The following is a 16676-nucleotide window of genomic DNA, read 5'->3' as shown; positions in this document are numbered from 1 at the left end:
TCTCTCCTTGCTGTTCTTTGGAATTCTGCATTCAGATGGGTATTCTTTTCTCAGTTGTTTGTAAGGCCTCCTCAGACAACCATTTTGTCTTTTTGCATTTCTTTTTCTTGGGGATGGTCTTGATATCTGCCTCCTGTCACAAATGTCACAAACCTCTGTCCATAGTTCTTCAGGCACTCTGTCTATCAAATCTCATCCCTTGAATCTATTTGTCACTTGCACTGTATAATCATAAGGGATTTGATTTAGGTCATAACTGAGTAGTCTAGTGATTTCCCCTACTTTCTTCAATTTAAGTCTGAATTTAGCAATAAGGAGGTCATGATCAGAGCCACAGTCAGCTCTCGGTCTTGTTTTTGCTGACTATATAGAGCTTCTCCATCATCAGCTGCAAAGCATATAAGCAATATGATTTCAGTATTGACCATCTGGTGATGTCCATGTGTAGAGTCGTCTCTTGTGTTGTTGGAAGAGGGTATTTGCTATTACCAGTGTGTTCTCTTGGCAAAACTGTTAGTCTTTGCCCCGCTTCATTTTGTACTCCAAGGCCAAACTTACCTGTTACTATAAGTATCTCTTGATTTCCTACTTTTGCATTCCAGTCCCCTATGCTGAAAAGGACATCTTTTTTTGGTGTTAGTTTTAGAAAGTCTTCTAGGTACTTCATAGAATCATTCAACTTCAGCTTCTTCAGCATTAGTGGTTGGGACATAGACTTGAATTACTGTGATATTGAATGGTTTGTCTTGGGAATGAACAGAAATCATTCTGTCATTTTTGAGATTGCACCCAAATACTGCATTTCAGACTGTTTTGTTGACTATGACGGCTACTCCATTTCTTCTAAGTGATTCTTGCCTACAGTAGTACATAAATGGTCATCTGAATTAAATCCATTCCAGTCCATTTTAGTTCACTGATTTCTAAAATGTCGATGTTCACTCTTGCCATCTCCTGTTTGACCACTTTCAATTTACCATGATTCGTGGACCTAACATTCCAGGTTCCTATGCACTACTGTTCTTTACAGCATCAGACTGTATTTCCATCACCACTCACATCCACAACTGGGCATTGTGTTCACTTTGGCTCTGTCTCTGCATTCTTTCTGGAGTTATTTCTCCACTCTTCTCCAGTAGCATATGGGGCACCTACCAACCTGGGGAGTTCATCTTTCAGTGTCATATCTTTTTGCCTTTTCATGCTGTTCATGGGGTTCTCAAGGCAAGAACACTAAAGTGATTTTCCACTCCTTTCTCCAGTGGACCATGTTTTGTCAGAACTCTCCGCCATGACCCATCCGTCTTGGGTGGCCCTACATGGCATAGCTCATAGTTTCATTGAGATAGACAAGGCTGTGGTCCATGTGATCAGTTTGGTTAGTTTTCTGTGATTGTGGTTTTCATTCTGTCTGCCCTCTGATGGAGAAGGATAAGAGACTTATAGAAGTTTCCTGATGGGAAAGACTGACTTTGGGGGAAACTGGGTCTTGTTCTGAAGGGCAGGGTCATACCAGTAAATCTTTAGTGTTATTTTCTCTTGATGGGAGGGGCTGTGTTTCCCCTCTCTTGTTTGGCCTGAGGCCAAACTATGGTAGTGGTAATGAGGATAATGTCGACCTTCAAAAGGACTTTTCACGCACTGTTGTATTCAGTGCCTCTGACCCTGCAGCAGGCGACTGTCGACTCACACCTCTGCTGGAGATTCCTGGACACTCACAGGCAAGTCTGGCTCAGCCTCTTGTGTGGACACTGTTCCTTTCTCCTGGCTCCTGGTGTGCACAAGGTTTTGTCTGTGCCCTCCAAGAGTCTGTGTCCCCAGTCCTGTGAAGTTCTGTAATCAAATCCCACTGGCCTCCAAAGTCATATTCCCTGGGGCTTCTCAGTCCCTTTGGCAGATCCCCAGGTTGGGAAATCTGTTGTTGGTCCTAGAGTTTTCTCAACAGTGTGAGAATTTATTTTGTACAATTGTTCTGCAGTTTGTGCGTTGTCTGCTCAGTGGCTCTATGTTGGGGCTAATGGTGACCTCCTCCAAGAGGGCTTATGCCACACACTGTGTGACCCAAGTCTGCTGCAGCCAGAGCCCCTGTCTCCACAGCAGGCCACTGCTGACCCATGTCTCCGCAGGGACAAACACTCAAAGGTCTGGCTCAGTCTCTGTGGGATCCCTGGGTCCTGGTGTGCACAAGGTTTTGTTTGAGCCCTCTGAGCATCTCTGGCAGGTATGGGGTTTGATTCTAAATGTGATTTCATCCCTTCTACCCTCTTGGTGGGCGTCTCCTTTGTCCTTGGACGTGGGGTATCTTTTTTTGGTGGGATCCAACATTTTCCTGTCAATGCTTGTTCAGCAGTGAGTTGCAACTTTGCAGTTCTTGCAGGAGAAGATGAGTGCACGTCCTTCTTTTCTTTAATATGACAAAACTTTTTATCAATTAAGGTAGAATTCAACTTAAAATCAAACCCAGGTTTCCCGCATTACAGGTGGATTCTTTGCCAGCTGAGCCACCAGGGAAGCCCAAGAATACTGGAGTGGATAGACCTACCCTTCTCCAGAAGATCTTGCTGACCCAGGAATCGAACTGAGGTCTCCTTCATTGCAGGCAGATTCTTTACCAGCTGAGCTACCAGGGAAGCCTGTTCAATACTTAACACTCAGTAAATGCTGGCAGAGCAGAAAATGGGCATTCAATAAATGCTGATTGGGATTTCCCTGGTGGTATAGTGGATAAGAATCCGCCTGGCAATGCAGGGGACTGTTCAATCCCTGGTATGGGATCCCACATGCCTCGGAGCAACAGAATCAGTGGGCCACAGCTACTGAAGCCTGCATGCCTAGAGTCTGCTTTGCCACAAGAGAAGCCACTGCCATGAGAAGCCCATCCACCCCAAAAAAGAGTGGCCCCCACTTACCGCAACTGGAGAAAGTCTGCATGCAGCAACGAAGGCCCAGGGCAGCCAAAAATAAATAAATCAGTGTATTTTAAGCTGATTGAATTAAGGGTGAGGTAGAAATAACCATCTGGTAAGGATGGATGAACTGAAGATTGCTGAAAATGAATAAGAGGGCCATAACTGTGAGACAGAGGTAATAATGGAAATTATAAGAGAATGAACACTTGGAGAGAAGAGCAAAATAAGAATGATCCAGTCACCTTATTCACATGTAAATGTGTGGAACCAATCACACATGTATACCTCCTGCTTATATCTTTTGTTTAATGAGGATTTTCTATTTAGTATGTATGTTGGTGTTTCCATGTCTGAGCATTATTATTTCCAGAGTTCTCTCTATCTCAGAAAATTTAAAAATTCACCATTTATTGAATTATTCATTAAGATTACAGTATACATTTTTGAATCCCCTTTTGTTCTATCTATATATATTTAAAATTTTTTCTAGGTCTTAGAGGTTATAACTTTTGTGACTATGGTGACTCCTTTACAAAAAGGAGATATTTAAACAGAATTCTGTGTATCAGAATGGGTATTCAGCAAGATACGCAGGTGTTGCAGGAATTACAAAAATGAGTATGCCACAGTCTCCACTTTGAGGAGATCAGGGTCCATGCGGAAGCTGAGTAGAAGAGGCCATATAACACAAAGCTCAGATTTGTTCATTTGGCTTTTATTCATCAGTTATGACATAAAGGATGGGAAGAAAATTTGACTGATGAGACTTCATTCTTTCATTTTTTTAAATTGAGGTAAAATTCACATAACATAAAATTAACCACCAACCATTCTTAAATGTACACTTCAGTGGCATGCAGTACAGTTCTTCCTATTTTAAAAGACCTCTGAAGGAAATAAAACTATCAATAGCAAAGACTCCAGAGAACTGAAGTACCCTAGTCTTCAGATGCTCGACCTCACATGGTACCCAAATTCTTTCTAAGGATTCCCAGTTTCTGCTTGGTTTGCTAACAATGCTGAGCAAGTAAGCCATCTATACACTATGTGACCTATATTTCTTGAGTAGAACGTGTATTCGGTGCTAGTATCAAGTTTGGAGTTCTCCCAGCTGAGTATATTCTTCAGGGTCTCCTATGATTGTAAATTCCTTGTGGGCCAGTAACCTAAGTAGGTTGCTCATCACTGTATCCCTAGAGGAGAACCCAGCCATAGATTATTTTAAAAGCATTTGTGAATGATTGATTACTTACTCCTGAGATTTTTATGTTCAGTTGTTCCCTGTCTATTGCCTCATGGTCAGTATTAACTGGTGCACTCAGTAAAGGTTTGGGGTTGCGATTGTCCCGGAGATCAAGGTCAAATCCTGGCCGTTTTGAGTACCGAAGAAGGCAACTGTTATTGAGTCGCACAGAAGGTGGCGCTATTGCGCCTTATCGTGACTACATTTTCACCTGGACAGGCAGGTCTTCTACACCTGACCGTCCAGCAATCGCTTGAGAAGGAAATGAATAGGTTGATCAGCAACAATCCAGCTTTTACAGCTTCGGCAGAGGTTTCCTGCTGGTTCAGGTGTGGTGAGGCCCGGAAACCTCAGTGCCCACAGACTTTTCCTTTTGTGGGGAGCCCGCCCAAACTCCATCCTTTGCCCGCGGCCACGCCCTACGGTGGGAAGGAGGGACTGAAAAGCACTTCCTTGGGGCCGGCACTACTTGCCCTACCCAAAACGAGTTGTTTTTTTTTTTTTTCCCTTCCCTGGCTGAGCCAGTTTCATCTGAAATACAGAGTGACCGGAGGAGGAACCGGAGGAGGGACAAGGTAGTGGAAACGGTTTGGGGGTATGAAGGGTAAGAGGAGGATGGTAGTGATGCAGTCAGGGGTGGACTTCGCTGTTTTGGGAAGAAAAAGAGGGAGGCGGCCGAAAGGGGGATGGCTGTGAGTGGCTGTTTGTATTTTATGTGAACAAACAGCAATCACCAGGTGAATGAATCTGTACTTCTTCGGAACAGGCATCTCGCGGGTTTTGGCTTCTGTCTTTTTTTAAGACAGAATTTTGGCAATTTTCAGCAATTTGGGCAAGGAGAGAGACAGCCAGAAAGCGAAAGGATGAGGGGTCTCTGTGTATTCCTGGAGAGGAAGCCATCCAGAGAGGGGAGATAGAAACAGTTAAGTACAGGAATTACTTGTCAAAGGCCAGTAAGGTCGTTCATCCCGCCTTTGGGCTCAGCTCAGGTCCTCGTCTGCTAAGCACAATTAAGAATGGTAATTATCTCTTGGAGTTGTTGTGATATTTAAATGAGATAATACCTGTAATTATGCTTAAAAATTGTATAGTGTGATATGCTCTTCTTTGTTTACCGGAATTTCGGTTTTCTTCTTAATTTGTTTTCTCTTTTTCTTTGTATTGAAGTGTAGTTGATTTAAAGTACTGTATTGGTATCAGATGTGCAGCATAGTGATTGATTTTTTTATGGTATTTTTATAAGTTTCAATTACCTCATTAAAAGTTATTACAAAATAATGGCTATAATTCCCTGTGCCGTGCAGTATGCTTGTCTATTTTATACTGACTAGTTTGTGTCTCTTAATCCTCTACTCCTGTCTTGACCTTTCTCCCTTCTCTTTCCCCACTGGTAACTACTAGTTTGTTTTCATATCTGTGGGTCTGTTTTGTTTTGCTATATACATTCATTTGTTTTATTTTTTATATTCCACAAGTAAGTGTGAATACAGTATTTGTCTTTGTCTGACTTATTTCACTGCATAATATTCTCTAGGTTCATCTATGTTGCTGCAAATGGCAGAATTTCATTCTTTTTTATGGCTTAGCAATACTGAGTAAAATTACTCAGCTATATATCTCTGTGTGTGTATTTATTTATTTATACCATGTCTTTTTTATCCACTTATCTGTTAATTGCCACTTGGGTTGCTTCTATTGCAATATACTTTGTATATTGTACCTAATGCTGCCTTGAACATTGCGGTACACGAATCTTTTCAAATTAGTGTGTTTGTGTTTCCAGATAGACACCCAGGAGTGGAACTGCTGGGTAATATGGTGGTTCTAGGGCTTGCCAGGTCTCTCAGTGGTAAAGAATCCACCTGCAAATGGAGAGGTAGGTTTGATCCCTGGATTGGGAAGATCCCCTGGAGAAAGAAATGGAAATCCATTCCACTGTTCTTGCCTGGGAAATCCCATGGACAGAGGGGCCTGGTGGGCTGCAGTTCATGGGGTCACAAAATAGTCAGACATGACTCAGTGACTAAACAGCAAAAGTGTCAGTCTATGTTTAGTTTTTTGAGGAACATTCATATTGTTTCCATAGCAGCTACACCAATTTTTGTTTCCGCCAAGGGTGTACAAGAGTTCCCTTTTTTCTACATCCTTTCCAACATTTGTTATTTACAGCCATTCTGGCAAGTGTGCGGTTACAATGATTTTGATTTGCATTTTCCTGCTGATTAGTGTTGTTGGGCATCTTTTCATGTGCCTCTTAGCAATCTGTATGTCTTTGGAAAAATGTCTACTTAGGTCTTCTGACCATTTTTTGATAGGTTACTTTTTAATATTGAGTTATGTGAACTGTTTGTATATTTTGGATATTAAGCCTTTGTTAGCTGTATCATTTTTAGACATTTTCTTCCATTCCGTACATTGTCTTTTTGTTTTTTGGTGCTTCCTTTGCTGTGCAAAAGCCTCTAAGTTCAATTAAGTTCCATTTTTTTTTTTTTTTTTGCTTTGATTTCTTTTTTTATTTTTATTTTTGCTTTTATTTCCTTTGTCTTAGGAGAATGATACAAGATAATATCATCATAATTTGTGTCAAAGAGTGTTCTACCTATGTTCTCTTTTAGATGTTTTATGATTTCAGGTCTCACATTTTGGTCTTTAAACCATTCTGAATTTATTCTTGCGTAAGGAAATGTTCTGATCTCACTGCTTAAAGTTGTTGTTATTCAGTGTCTGATTCTTTGTGACCCCCATGGGCTGCAGCAGGCCAGGCTTCCTCATCCCTCACTGTCTCCCACAGTTTGACCAAGTTCATGCCCACTGAGTCAATGATACCGTACTATTTTGATTACTATAGATTTGCTGTCTAGTCTAAAGTCAGGAAGAGTGATTCTTCCAGGTCTGTTCTTCTTTCTCAAGATTGGTTATTTGGGCTCTTTTGTGTTTCTATAACAATTTCTTAATTATTTGTTCAACTTCCATGAAGAATGGTTTGATGGCATCACCGATCAATGGACATGAACCTGGGCAAACTCCAAGAGATGGTGAGGGACAAGGAGGCCTGGTGTGCTGCAGTCCCTGGGGTCACGAAGAGTGGGACATGACTTGGTGAACAACAACTGTAAAAAATGCCATTGATAGTTTGGCAGAGATTGTATTGAATCTGTAAATTGCCTTGGTTAGTATGGTAATTTTAACAATATAGATTCTTCCAATTCAGGAACATGATATAGCTTTTCATCTGTTTGTGTCATCTTCAGTTTCCTTCATCAGCATCTTATAGTTTTTGGAGTACATTTCTTTTGTCTCCTTAGACAAAAGGTTTATTCCTTTTCCTAGGTTTATTCCTTTTCCTAGGTTTATTCCTAGGTGTTTTATTCTTTTTGAAATGATTATAAATGAGTTTTGATCCCCTTCCCTCTCTCTTCTCTCTCTGGAAGCCCTTTAATGCAAATATTGTTGCACTTAATCTTATCCAAGAGACCTCTTAGGTTGATTTTATTTTTTAAAATTTTCTTCTCTTTTTGCTTTTATGATGGAGTGATTTCCATTATTCTATCTTACAGATCACTTATGCATTCTTCCATACCACTTAATCTGCTATTTATTCTTTCTACTGTGCTTTTTATTTGTTATTGAATTCTCCATTTTTTAGAGTTTTTAAAAGTATTTTCTAGTTAAAATTCCCACTGTGTTCACTTATTCTCTTTCCTAATTTAGTTAACATTCTTATTACTAATGCTTTGAATTCTTTCTCTGGTAATTGCTTACTTCTGTTTTTTTTTTCCAGAGTATTTTTATTGCTGTTTCAGTTAAGAGCAGTTCCTCTGACTTTTTTTTTTTTTTTGGTTTGACTTTCTCTGACCTAAATTCAGGTGAAACAGTTACCTCTGCAGTCTTAAAGGGGTGTTCTTGTGTGGGAGCATTTCTGTGTAGACTATGCCCTATGCCTTTGGTGGGAGAACTGGATTTAGTGTGGATGTAATCACATCTTTCCTCAGGGTGTGCTGGAAGCTGCCATCCTGATAAGAGGTCAGGCTGGACATGGAGGGGTGAGAGCTCGAGCTGGTATGAGGGGGTACTTCCCCTCTTCCCAGTGGCCATTACTGCTCTATTGTGGATAAGGACTGATTCCAAGTTGCTGAAGCCGAAGCCCTGAGGGCTGGGCCAAGCTGGCTCTCTTTCCTTTTGTTTATTTTCTAAATGTTATTTATTTATGTATTTCAGCTGTGCTGTCCCTCTGTTGCCTCTCAGGCTTTTCTCTGGTTGCAGCGAGCAGGGCTAGGCTTCGCGGTGGTGTTTGGGCTTCTCATTGCGGTGCTTCTCTCATTGAAGAGCAAGGGCTCGAGGGCGCATGGGCTTCAGTAGTTGCGGTGCGTGAGCTCAGTCACTGGGGCTGCCGGGCTCTAATCACAGCCTCCGCAGAGGTGGCACATGGGCTTAGTTGCTCCACAACATGTGGTATCTTCCTGGACCAGGGACTGAACCCGTGTCTCCTGCATTGGCAGGTGGATTCTTTACCACTGAGCCACTAGGGAAGCCCCTGTTTCCTGTGAGTGTGTGTTTTCCCCTCTCTTTTTTCTGGGACCCTTGTCCTACAGGGAGTAGTGCTGAAGCAAGGGGATCCATGGGGTCTGTCCACTCATTCCAGTCACGGACAGAGATCCGAATTGTCTCTGGTGTGCTGCCTGGGCCGATGCCTGCAGTCCTTTCCCTCATTCTGCTCAGATGTAGCTTTGGGTTCAAGTCCCTTTGTCCCTCACGGCTGACACTGCCCCTCCCTGTTGTAGAGCATCACCTCAGGGCAGGCAGGGCTCACGGGAACCTGAGGTATTTACTGGGGAGTGAGCTGGGGCGGGGTTTCCCTGGTAGCTCAGTGGTAAAGAATCCGCCTGCAATGCAGGAGCCTCAGGCTCGATCCCTGAGTTGGGAAGATCCGCTGGAGGAGGGCATAGCAACCCACTCCAGAGTTCTTGCCTGGAGAATCCCATGGACAGAAGAACCTGGCAGGCTCAGTCCCTGGGGTCACGAAGAGTCGGACATGACTGAAATGACTTGGCGGGCAGGCAGGAGCTGTGGTCGGTTGGCCACCTCAAAGATCTGGGCTGCTTCTGAGGTACTGTTGAATAAGCTCTGACAATGGCTCTTGCTGCCTCACCCAGGCTCTGCCCCACCCAGGTCACCTCTGAGTTTCCCACAGCTGAACTTTCCTCCTGGTCATGGCCACCCAGATCTGGTGTCACGCTATGACCCAGGGTAAATGGTGGCTGGCTCGTTCTCTCTGCTTCAGCTGGGGCATGTACCCAGGCTGTCTCGGGAAAACTGGGGCCACTGCACCTCCACTCCGCACATGTGCATGCCTCATGAGTAAGTCCAGGTTCCTCACTGCTCTCCTGTTAGTCCTGGTGGTCTTCCCACATGCCAAGGGGACTCATCTTCCCCACAGAGGACCCCAGGACTGGGGTGCCCGTATGTGGCTTGAACTGCCCACTCCCCAGCATGGCTCTCCACCCGTGTGATCTTCCTTTTCCTCCCAAGTCCTGATCTGATCACTTTTCCTCTCTTCTTACTGGATTAAGTGTGATTCTTTCTTATAGCCTTGGTTGTGCAGGAACTTGGTTTCTGTCAGTCTCTAGTTTTCAGTGAGAATTGTTCCATATGTAGATGAATCTTAGATATGTTCATGGGGGAGGTGCTCTCCACCTTCTCCTACTCCACCATCTTGATGCCATCTCTTTCTTCCCTTTTGCTGTTTTTTTTTTTTTTTTTTTTTAAGATTTTTAAAGATATGGGCCATATGTTTAAGTCTTTATTGAGTTTGTTATAATATTGCTTCTGCTTTATGTTTTGACTTTTTGGCCTCGAGGCATGTGGGAGCTTAGTTTCCTGACCAGGGATTGAACACACACCCAGTGCATTAGAAGGTGGATTCTTAACCACTGGGCCACCAGGGAAGTTCCTCTTTCTCTTTTTCTTTTTTTTTTTTTTTTATTGTAACAAATTTAATAAAGACTTTAAAAATGGTTTTCATCAAAAAAAAAAAAAAAAAATCAAGAAATATTTAGTTGAGACCAGATGCCACACCTGCTTGTCTTCCAGGGAATATCCTGTACAGTGTATTGTGTGACGGCAAGAGCTGGTCTCCCATTTGTTGTCACAGTCTTGTGTTAGAGGGTTTTCCCTTTGCTTCAGTGTTAGATCTGGTTCTGACAGTGACAGCATCCATTCGTGGTTCTAAAAAATCCAGAAGAGTGCTATAGACAGAAACTAGGGCTGTTTTTAGGAGCTTTCATCCTATTTTTCCCCCCACAAAAAACTTCTGTGATTGGTGGGCACATGTCAGGTCAGAGACATTGCTCTTGTGATTTGTTAAGAGATTGAATGAAACAATGAAAAAAAAATTACACATCACTATATCTCAGTTTTTGGAGAAGGAAATGGCAACCCACTCCAGTATTCTTGCCTGGAAAATCCCATGGACTAAGGATCCTGGTAGGCTACAGTCCATGGGATCGCAAAGAGTCAGACACGACTGGGCGACTTCACTTCACTTCACTTCATATCTCATTTGGGTTGAGTTGATCGAATCAGTTATAAATGGTTATATGGTTCAGTGCAGTGATAGTAGCAGTACTTAGTGATAATAATATCATGGTGATGTTTTTAAAAAGAGTTATTTTTAGAGGTACAAAGTGATGTATACATGTTGTTCAGTCGCCAAGTAATGTCCGATTCTTTGCGACCCCGTGGACTGCAGCACGCCAGGCTTCCCAGTCCCCCACCATCTCTTGGAGTTTGCCCAGGTTCAAGTGCAATGCCTTGGTGATGGCATCTTTTTCTTAATTTGTTATTCCTTTTCATCAGTCCCTCAACCTTATTCCCATTTTGTCTCCTTTCTTACCCTTTTCTTTCTTTCTGTGATTGTGGACTCTTGTTATGAATCCTCTCCTCCTCTGAGCTGTTCACACATTTGAAACCAAGCTTTCTTCCCACTAGTTACTGACAGCTATTGGTAGTTGTGGTGATAAAGGCATTAAGCTACTGTAATGTGTAACACACCCACACTGAAATTCACCTGGAAAAAGCCCTGTTTCCAATTGTTAGGGATAGAGCTAGGAGGAAAATAGCCAAAGTCCCCAAATTCTTGTTTTCATGGAGACTTCCATGCTTCTCTTCTAGCTCCCCACCAGGCTACCGCTCTGTGTCTGCTTCTGGGCTGTGCTAATAAAACGGCGTGGGCTTCTCTGGTGGCTCAGTGGTAAAGAATCTGCCTGCAGCTCAGGAACCACCGGAGATGTGGGTCTGATCCCTGGGTCAGGAATATCCCTGGAGAGGGGCATGGCCACCCACTCCAGTATTCTTGCCTGGACAATCCCCATGGACAGAAGAGCCTGGCAGGCTAGAGTCCATAGGGTCGAAAAGAGTCAGACACAACTGAAGCAACTTGGCATGCATGCACGCAGGCAATAAAAGGGCATAGAGAAGCTGAGTGGGCCATCCAGGGAATTACTATCTGGTTGGAAAGAAACTGGTGACTGTAGGCAAACTGATTAAGTACTGAATAAGTAGGTGAGGTATTCAGTCTTTGTATTTGCCTATCATCTGAGGAAAATAAAAGTAGAAGGGAATAAGTGTACACAAAGGAAAAGGAGATATTACACAGATACCTGTGTAGCGTGGAAAGAGTCTTGTGTAGAATGGAAGGAGTCCAAGGACCTGAAATCTGTTTTAAACACCGGCACTCTTTTTGTGAGCCAAGAACAAGGTGTTACGTCAGTGTGCTTTATTGTTTTATTGTGATTATTATCTTTCTGTCTTAGAAAATGAAGGGTTCAGATAGATTGGCAAATCTTGGGAGCTTCTTCGATTGAAAAAATGAGTCTTTTATTTTTTAATTTCTTGTAAGTTCTCTGAGTTTCCTAACCAGAATGATCATGAGGCGAATAGGTTAGAATTTAGCTGCAGAGACTGTCAGCTCTGGATAAGGAAAAGGAAGTGGGGATGAAGTGAAGGGGTTCCTATCCATGCCTTGACTTCAGCTCAATTTCCTAAAGTTACTGTTACGCTTCTAAGCTCAGGGGGTCTTCTCCACAACTTTCCCCTGCCTACAACTCCAGGTGAACTGGGCAACGTATACTCCAGCTATACCACTTAATTTGTTTCTAATTTATAATAATAACCCTTTCTGGCATTGAGGTAGCCAGTTGCCAACATAACTAATTCTTTTTCTTTTTAATTAAAGTATAATTGACCTACAACACTATGTTAGTTCCAGGTGGACAAAATAGTAATTTGATAATTCTATGCATTTCAAAATGATCAATACAATAAGTCTAGTTATCACACAAAGTTATTACAATATTATTGACTATATTCCCCATGTTATATATTTCATCCACATGACTCATTTATTTTATAACAGGAAGTCTCACCTGTTTCACCCATCACCTCATCTTCTTCCCCTTTGGCTACTATCGGTTTTTGTCTGTATCTGTGAGTCTATTTCTGTTTTGCTAGGTTTAGTCATTTGCTTTCTTTTTTAGATTTCACATATAAGTGAAATCATATGGTATGATTTATTTCACTTACCATGATACCTTCTATATCCATTAATGTTATCATAAATGGTAAGATTTCATTCTTTTCATGACAGAGTAATATTCCATTCTCTGTATCTATCTGTGTATCTATCTCACATATTCTTTATCCATCCACCTATTTAGGCCTTCCTTGATAGCTCAGTTGGTAAAGAATCCACCTGCAGTGCAGGAGACCCCAGTTCAATTCCTGGGTCAGGAAGATCCACTGGAGAAGGGATAGGCTACCCACTCCAGTATTCTTGGGCTTTCCTTATAGCTCAGCTGGTGAAGAATCCACCTGCAATGCAGGAGACCTGGGTTCAATCCCTGGGTTGGGAAGATCCCCTGGAGAAGCGAAAGGCTACCCACTCCAGTATTTTGGCCTGGAAGAATCCATGAACTGTAGAGTCTATGGGGTCACAGAGGGTCAGACACGACTGAATGACTTTCACTTTCACTTCCATACACTATTTATGGACACTTAGGCTATTTCCACACCTTGGTTATTATGAACAATGTTGTAATTAATATGTGGTGTGTATATCTTTTTGAATTAGTACTTTTTCCCTCAGAAAAATACCCTGGAGGGGAATTGCTGGATCATATGGTAATTCTATTTTTATCTTTTGAGGAAACTCCATACTATTCTCCAGAGTATTTGTACCAGTTTACATTCCCATCAACCATGTAGAAGGGTTTCCTTTTTTGCACACTCCCTCCTTACTGATTCTCTAGATGATCTGTCCATTGATGTAAGCAGGGTGTTAAAGTTCTCCTATTATTGTTGATGATCAATACCCTAAACTGTTGGGTATATATTGCTTATCTCCATTTAGTTTTGTTCTTCTTCTGGTGTTTTATTTTGTTTCTTTGTTTGGAGTGTATTCCTCTGTAACCTCATTTTGTCTAATTCTCTGTGTTTATTTATATAAACTAACACAGCATTTGTGTGTTAGTCACTTAGTCATGCCCAACTCTTTGCGACCCCATGGACTGTAGCCTGCCAGGCTCCTTTGTCCATGGAATTCTCCAGGCAAGAATATTGCAGTGGGTAGCCATTCTCTTCTCCAGGGGATCTTCGCAACCTAGGAATTGAACCTGGGTCTTCTGCATTGCAGGCTGATTCTTTACATCTGAACCACCAGTGAAGCTGTGAAAGTGAAGTAAAAGTCACTCAGTCATGTCCTACTCTTTGCGACCCCATGGACTATACAGTCCATAGAATTCTCCAGGCCAGAATATGGAATGGGTAGCCTTTCCCTTCTCCAGGGGATCTTCCCAACCCAGGGACTGAACCCAGGTCTCCCACATTACAGGCAGATTCTTTACCAGCTGAGACACCAGGGAAGCCCGACTCCAAGAATACTGGAATGCGTGGCCTGTCTCTTCTCCAGCAGATCTTCCCAACCCAGAAATCAAACTGCAGTCTCCTGCCTTGCAGGCCGATTCTTTACCAGCTGAGCTACCAGAGAAGTCCTACCAACCTTGAAAGCCATATATTCTGGGTACTTGTCTTTCTAGTGGTTCAGGAACCCTAAGCTTGGGAGCCTCATTTGGGACTCAGAACCCCACTGCTTGGTAAGAAATTCTGTAATAGTTACTATCCTCCAGTTTGTGGGGTACCCAGCTGCAGGCGTGGGTCTTGACCTCTCCTACTCTGCTTCTCCTACTCATCATCCTTCTTGTAGCTTTAGTTGTCAAAAACCTTTCCTGCTCTTCCTGAGGTCATTTTTATCTATAGTTGCTCTGTAAATAGTTATAATTTTGGTGTCCCAGTGATAGGAGGTGAGTTCAGGTTCTCTTACTCTGCCCTCTGGGCCTCACCACCTGAATAACACCAGTTTCTGGTTTGTTTGTGTGTGTGGTTTTGTTTTTTTTGGCTATACCATGCAACATGTGGGATCTTTAGTCTCCAACCAGGGATCAAACCCATCCCCACATGCACTGTAAGTGTGGGATCTTAGCCACTAAATTGCTACAGAAATTCCTCAGTAAAACCAATTCTTAACAACTGAGTGATCACAGCATCTTGAATTTTTTATACCTACAGATTTACACTTTTATGGACTAAATTACTGGTAAGAATGATAAATGAGAAGAAATCCTGCTTTCATTTTTTTCTTATACAGCTGTTAACATCTTTCACCTCCAGTCATAGTAAACTACCCTATTTTTACGCGTGTAACAGTGTGTATATACATAACTTGTATTTTGTCAGTTAACAAAATACATAGAAATATGGTGCTGTTTTCAGAACATTGGTCTAAATTAAAATTATTGTATGTATGTAATTCTGGGTTATGTTAGAATTCTACTAAGAAATTGTAGGGGATGCTAAAGTTTAAGGAAAAAAAGTGCTTCAAAGGGCCATTGTTGTTTAGTTGCTCATTTGTATCCAACTCTGAGACCCCATGGACTGCAGCCTACCAGGCTCCTCTGTCCATGGGATCTGGTATGAATACTGGAGTGAATTGCCATTTCCTTCTCCAGGGAATCTTCCTGACCCAGGGATTGAGTCTGTGTCTCCTGTTTGGTAGGTGGATTCTTTACACTGAACCACATGCACTGCGGCCATAGGAAAATGTCAATAATACATATATAATATTCATATCTGAAGTCAGTTAGCTTCCTGGGGAAAACTTCAAAATTATTAGGTTTCACCAGAGCATCAGTTTTGAATGATTTAACCAAATGTACTGTCTTGTTAGGTACACATGGGCTGTTGTGTTGAACAACTCTGGGAGACACCGTAGATGTTATATTCATATTATGCTGTCACCTGAATGATGAAAAATATTTGCCAAAGATGATAATATGGAGTTTAGAGAAGATGACTCTAAGCAGGTTTTGGTTTTTTTTTTCTGATACTAATCAGTTTTCAAGACCCATCGTAGACCAAACCACCCTGAGTTTGTGTCCTTAAGATCAGCTTCTCCAAAGTCACTTTTAAGTCTGATGGGGTTGGCTTAGCCCAGACAGAGCAAGTGTCCACTGCCCCTTGCTTAAGTGTTGTGTGATGTCGCACCAGCCAGAGGCCAAAGTCAGTGCTGACTCAGACTAGTTAAAGGCTACAGCAGCAGGGAAGGGCTTGTTTATCTGAGTAGAAGTGACAGGCTTGGCTTGTGGTTCAAGGAAGGGGGCGGGGAGCTAAGGGAATGCTGAAAATCTGTCTTGACTGCCTTGCTTTCCATCAGATTTATAAGCAAACACCACAGATCCAACCAGTCTGGTTTGAAGCTGCCCTGCTACCTCCATGGTCTTTCCCCAGGGGTCCCAATCCTAGACCCCTTTAGTGTTCTTTGGGGCTGACCTCTTAGTATGAATCAAAATGAGTTTTGGTGGAGGAATAAATAAGCAGAATATTCACTGGAACATTCTTAAAGCCCTGCAGTGCCAGCAATGAAAATACAACTGGAATGTAAAGTCTCTTCAACCTCAGAAATGTATGCGGTAGATTTCCTAAGGTTAATTCAGACACATATACAACCCAAAGGCTTGACAGGCAGAAGAAACTATGAAACTGTAGGCACATGATGAATTCTAAGAACTACGATCATCTTCCTTATCCTCATCCATACAAAACTGGATAAACAGAGATCCAATATCCAGTCAGCCCTTTTTTTTTTTTTTCCCCAGTCAGCCTTTTAAAGGGTGGAAAATTGTAATGAAAGAGGACCAGATGAACATTCAAGGTACACAAGGCTAGTCTTAGCTCAAGTGCTAATTAGCTGTTGGAAAACACCTGAACCATGGGCCTGTTTCCTCATCAGCTAGTTACGGAGGCTAGGTTTTTTTGATTGATTTCAAAAGGCTCTTACGATTGTACATGTTTAGAATTCATTTGTGGGATTCATGTTGCATCTCATAGTGTTCTTGTAAAGCAGACTAAGAAATGGAAGGCAGGGTTGCTCTTTTCAGAGTTTCTTTAGCAGGGAGGTGTGTCTGAAGTGGCCC

General features: G+C 42.3%; 1 protein-coding gene across 3 annotated transcripts in view; it reads left to right on the top strand.

The window, feature by feature from the left end:
• The first annotated feature begins 4469 nt into the window (after positions 1–4469).
• STYK1 (serine/threonine/tyrosine kinase 1) overlaps positions 4470–16676 on the top strand; it is a 55142-nt gene continuing 42935 nt past the window's right edge. For all 3 annotated transcript variants that reach the window (XM_061125013.1, XM_061125012.1, XM_061125011.1), the window contains exon 1: positions 4470–4727. The gene's annotated coding sequence lies outside the window, so the exon portion shown is untranslated. The remainder of the gene's footprint in view (positions 4728–16676) is intronic.

Source organism: Dama dama, chromosome 22 (assembly GCF_033118175.1).
Source record: "Dama dama isolate Ldn47 chromosome 22, ASM3311817v1, whole genome shotgun sequence".
NCBI lineage: Eukaryota > Metazoa > Chordata > Mammalia > Artiodactyla > Cervidae > Dama > Dama dama.
The sequence above is the reverse complement of the archived record's forward strand: the minus strand, read 5'-3'. Positions and strand labels throughout refer to the sequence as shown.